We start from the raw sequence: 6000 nt of genomic DNA on the forward strand, positions 1-6000 counted from the left end.
GTAGACTACTGAAATTCAGAAGATATAAATTGGAATATTCAACCTAATGCAGGGAATTATAAGAACGTGACAGCTCTTCCAGATGTGACTCGCACTTTGAAAACTGAAAGAATTAGAGAAGAGGGTCTTGGGATAATTATCAATGACCCATAGTTAAAAACCTGAGCTCTCAGACCACATCAGCCAAGCCCTAAGTCACCCTAGTCAGTTTAGAACAAGTGAAACATATCTCACCTGGGGACTACACTCACTTTACTCTCTCTGGCTGTCTTACTGTGTTCTTCTTGTCATTTCCATGAGGTTCTGAAATAAGAAGATTCAAAACGAAGCATTTCCCCCAGCAACTCTATTCATTTAATAGTAAAAAAGTGGAGATTGACAAAAATCAAACCTATGAAAGAAAGAAATGTTTAAGTAAAGATGAACTTGTAAAGAAGTAAGGATGAGGAAACTGATATAAATAGTAGGACAAATCTTTTCTCTCTTTTTCTCTAAGAATAAGGTAAAGCTCTTCCGAGGACAATAGCCTCATTGCCTAATGAATTTTTTACAGAACCCTTGTAATACATGCACTTCTAACAATAGTCTGAAAACGTGTCCCAGAGCACACTGAGCAAGTAACTTAGTGTTGAGATTTAATTATGTTTAAATATATAGGGGGAAAAAAGATGATAAGTTGAACTTACACTGTTAGCAAATCTATAGGGGAGGAGAGTCAGCCCGCTCCATGGAGGGCCACCAGAGGAAATGTCAGAGTATCTCGGTGCATCCAGCTGATAGTGGCAGGTGAATCAAAAGATGCAGCAACTAAAACAAAATAAACAAAAAAATAAATTTAAAATGTAATCTTAAAAATGTATGGCACAGTGTTTCAAGGCCACTAGAAAGTAATCTGCACCCCAATAATAATTAATTAATTATAAAGACAGAGGGGTATCTTATAGAATCCCAGGACAAAAATAAGTCAGTTCTCAGGAAGACTAGGAGCCGGGACCTGAAAAGCCAGGAGGAACTCAGCTGAAGTTTTCTCTCTCTTCAAACTTACCTCTTTCTATAATTCTGCTCTCTTCTTCTCTGGAAAACAGCTTTCCCTGGCTGAATGAGAGTGAAGCTACCCCAGAGTGCCCCCTCCCTCCATACACAATGACTGAATCAATGTCCCTGACCCAATCCCAAATTCTACGGAGAGAAAATATGGTTGCCCCAGCCTGGTCTACCCCTGCCCCATCACTATGATCAGGGAGGTAATGGGGGAGGGGCATCACCGTCATGGCTGCTGGGGTCCATTCCTGTTGATGGGCAGTTATTTCCCAGAGATTAGGCACTGGGCAGGTTATCAGATAGGCATCATCAGGTCCCCCACATTTTCAATAGTCAGTGAGAGGCTCCGTTTTCTGTTCAGTGAAAGTCTTTGCCTATCTTTTGACACTAAAGTGGAGGCTCAGAGGCTAAGGCCAAATCCTTCTATGGTGATTGCCAGCTTTCTCAAAATCTCTTGAAATCTCTCTACTTCAGTTGGCTTCCAGAAATCAAGTACCCTTGTCTCTTCCAGTTTCCAGTTGCCATGCCCTTTTGGGTCTACTAATTCCCAACGTCCCTACCTAAATATACCTCTCAACCTGTTTATTCAAAGAGCAACAGCACTTGCCATGTTGGTGAACACCCGTGAACATTGCTCTTAGCTCCTGTGAGACTAGCATGTAGAACAAGCAGGACCGATGAAGTAGATGGAAGCAGAAGGCAGCCCTTTGCCTGCCACTGTCCCTTCCATATGTATTCAGTGAGAGATCTTCCCCTGCAAAACTTTTATGAGGGCTCTTAGGTAAGAAAAATCCTTTGATTGGCTTAAGCCACAAAATACAGTTTTAATCTAGAAATTTTAATGCGAATGCCAGCATTTTGATCAACACTTCAAGTTTCATTCAAATATAGGCCTTCCCTCCACTTCCCCAACTAGTGTCGGAGCAGGCAGGCCATGTTCTCAGGAAAGGAGAAGAGGAGCCTTCTTTCTACGCCAACAGATCCTCCTCCAACTCATAACAAAAGGAGGTGGAGAAAGTCTGAGGATAGCAAGTTCATGCTAACTGGTAGGGTCGCCAGGAGGGTTTGCTCTCTGCGCCTGGCTAATGACTTAACCTTGCACTTCCCCCTTGGGTGCTTTCTGACAGTCTCAGAGACTGGAAAGTGAATCATCTGACTTGGGCAATGCAATTTTGTCTGGCTGCCACTTCTACCCTTGGTTTCTGGTTCCCCGCAGACCACTTTATACAGATTCTTCTGTTGGAGAGGAGGTGGGAGTGGTCCCTTGACCTCTCCCAGTGTTCCTCTTGGGCAGGACTTAAACATCTCCAGCTCAGCTCTCCCTCATGAATGGTTCTCATCTGGTCCTCGGGAAATGCTCGTACATTCTTTAGTCCGATGAGTAGTGGAAATGCAGTTGGCTTCTGAGCACACGAGTCTTGAGTATTCTTTCTCCTCTTTTCTGAGCTCTCTCTCTGAACTGCTGCCTCAAGCCAATACCTTCAGCCTCTCAACTTTGAATATCTCAGATACAAGTTAGACACTCTGAATACCAGAGAACACCAGTCAAGTTGCCCTCATGGCCCTGTTGACACCCCCTCTCTAGTGAGATTATTGTGGGAAATCTTGGGTGAGTGGTTAGCTGGGACTCAGCATTGCTGTCCTGAAGAACACTTTTCACAGATCCTTTCCTATATTCCATTTCCTCCGCCCTTTTATGATCCTATTTTGAGTGGAGGATTTTTAAGAGTCACCAAGGGGCCAAAATATTTCCTTTGAGATTTACTTTCTGCTCTGGCAATTACTTTAGAATTTTACTTCTATTATCTTTGGTGCCTCAGTCAAAATTTTTCTTTTACACCTTCTCGTACTAATATGGATCTGTAAAAATTGCTTTAGTTAATAACACCAAGGACAAGGAGCTAAGAAAACATGTTCTCTAAAACCATAGGCTATCTACAGCCATGCCACCCTGAACAAGCCCAATCCCATCTGATCTCAGAAGCTAAGCAGTGTTGGGCCTGGTTAGTACTTGAATGGGAGACCAACTAGAAAGACCAGATGCTGTAAGTGTAAAAAAAGTAAAAAAAAATAGGGGATCATAAGCTGACAAGTTCCTTGCAATCTGTGAGGTCAACCAAAGGTTGCCTTGCCTTGATAAATAGATAGATAGATAGATAGATAGATAGATAGATAGATAGATAGATAGATAGATAGATAGATAGATAAAATCATAGGCTGTCAAAAACTTAGCTGTCTGAGAATCGGTGAGAAGGAAACACTCACTCTTGCCTAGAGATAGGAGACTATGGGTCACTGTGACACAGGGAAGCAGCCTTGATTTCCAGCCCAGGTGCAGACCTTCAGTTAAAGGATTTGGGGACACAGCATTCTGCACTTCTCTTAATTGTATAGAGACTCTGAATCTGCCTTTTAGCCCTAAACTGATGTCAATAAAAATATTACTAAATGTTAATAATAAAATATTACTAAATGTTAATAAAATATTACTGACAGCCTTTCTGTGCTTGAAGCCTATCACAACACTGTTTCATTTAAGTCTTACCTAAACTTCACCCTCCCAGCACACCCGACAATAGCCCTGTCTCCTCCTGTTTGGTGAGGCCCTCTGCAGGGAGGGATCACTCACACTTATTACAAGTTCATAAACCAAACTAACTTATACTTCAGATTTGTCTTTGATGAAGTTTGACTGTTGGGTTTCATCGTCAGTGATCACATTTTCCCACATCAGATTATCAGCTCCCACTTTCCCAGATTCTGTCTTCATGTCTACATTTCCTTCTTTGGCACCAAGTCACACAAACTCACCATCATCATTGTACCATCAACGAGAGTCATCAGAGTTCTGCAACTACAATTATATAACACTCAAAATACCATAAACATGCATATGCAGGAACAATAACATCTATAGACTCTAGCAAAAAAATTAGTAAAGGGTATAAAAATTACTGGAAGAGCTTTCTCAAATTACACACCCCCTGATAATACTAATACAATCCTTCCTACTGTTCTCTCTGCAGATACACATACTTGATTCTAACGCATCACAGCAATTATCTTGCTAGTGATGGTAGAGGACCCTCAGTATGTTTGGGAGAGGTTAAGAGACTCTACTTTATTCCTCTCTAATCTAATAGGCTCTTTCTCAAAATTCTAAGTCTATAAGTTTGGTGACCATCTTTTCTCTTAGCTAAAAATACAGGCTTGATCTTGCTTATAAATAAAAGGAAGAACTGTCCCCATAAAGGGAGGAGTTTTATCTGACTTAGTGGCATCACCAGGGCTGGCACACAGTAAGTGCCCAGTAACCATTTGCTACACTAATAAACTTGGAACTCATTTTAAAATGGAAGAGTTTCAATCCACCTGTTGTATCTGAGCAAGAAACATTCATCTAAACTATTTGCAGTGACTGTGGGCTCTTCTATTCATTTTTGTCTATTTGACAACTCTTCAAGTTTGGTTTCTGATGCAAGTGGCAATTGGCTGCTTCTTCAAGGACTTCTGTGTATAAACTGAGAACCACCTAATAACTCCGAGGAACAGGAGTGAATAATGACAGCATGGTATTGGGATGTCTGAGCCTTATTACCTGTGACCCCATGCACACCTTTGTGCAAACCTGAATGTGGGCCTCAAGCTAGTCTATGACCACATGTGTTATAGTTAAACAGTCAAGAACCTCTAGGATGATGAAACACATTTAAAAAGCTGATAATTGCTTCAATGCTGGTATGCTTACCTGAGGAACCTCAGCCTGTTTGTTATCTAGTCTTTGGTTACTCAAACCAGATGTGCCCTGTGATACTTTTGTCTACTTGATTGTAATCTATATCTATATCCACATTTAGATAGAAAACACTTAAAATTTTTCATACTAAACCAAATAAGCTTTCATTCTTCCAATTGCCCATGTCTGGAAAGCTGTAAATTTGAAGTAGTTTGCAGTAGTGTTAAAACACTCTTCATATCTGTGACCCTTGAAGTTAGGATAAAGAAATAATTTTTTAATGAATTTAGCATTAAAAAAAATCAAAAATCTTTCTGGCACGACTGTCAAGTGAGAAAAAAATATAACACAACCAAAAATAAGTTTTGTCTCTATTTAGCCACTCTTGTGCAAGAACAGACCCAAAGAAAGAACAAAGAACATCTTCACTTTGTAATATTTATGATGGAATAAGCACTTCACACTCAGAAAGAAGGGCATTGATAGATACGTTCAGAAAAAAATACACATAGAATGAAATGGGTTATTCAGGATTTTTATTTAATTAACCTCATCTCCGTGCTTACCTTGTTCAGCTCACAAGGGAGCCTCAAAAGCAAAATCATTCTTGAACTATTTATATTCCCCCAGAAACTACTAAAGCCATCATTCATTAATTAGCATTGACCTGGAAAACAGAAGCTTCCTCATCTCACCACTTGAAAACTGAGTAACTCTTTGTTGTGCATAAAAGATTAAGAAACATGTAAGGAGAAGCCATAGCAAAAAAAAGGAAAAGAAAGAAAGAAAGAAAGAAAAAAAGAAAGCCATAAAAGCTGCTGCAGAAGGAACAATTTGAGGATATGCACACACAGAGAGGCTGTTCCCAGGTTCAGGTGTTCTAGCACCAAAGACAGTGCTTTTGGAAATTGGACTCTTGCTTTATCGCCTCAAATTTTTGAACTTTCTTATGACTGTACCTTTATCAAAAAATTCCCTCTCCCTGGTATATGAGCAGGAAACAAAAAACATAATAGTTAAGTCTCTGATATATATGAATTTAAGTTCTAAAATTTTAAAGAAATGAAACCAAAAGGATGTATAGAGACATACTAAATAATAAATTTAAGAATGCATAATGTAGCAGAAGAATTGACTAAAGAGAAAAGAATGATGTATGATATTCATAATTTTAGGTTCTAATTATGCTCTGTAAACACCTGAATAATAACTTATATATATAA

The 6000-nt window shown here is 39.5% G+C and overlaps 1 pseudogene; it reads left to right on the forward strand.

The window, feature by feature from the left end:
• The first annotated feature begins 2974 nt into the window (after window positions 1–2974).
• LOC120584164 (uncharacterized) lies at window positions 2975–3093 on the forward strand (annotated as a pseudogene).
• The last annotated feature ends 2907 nt before the right edge of the window (window positions 3094–6000 follow it).

This window comes from Pteropus medius, unplaced genomic scaffold, assembly GCF_902729225.1.
Source record: "Pteropus medius unplaced genomic scaffold, Ma_sr-lr_union100, whole genome shotgun sequence".
Classification (NCBI taxonomy): domain Eukaryota; kingdom Metazoa; phylum Chordata; class Mammalia; order Chiroptera; family Pteropodidae; genus Pteropus; species Pteropus medius.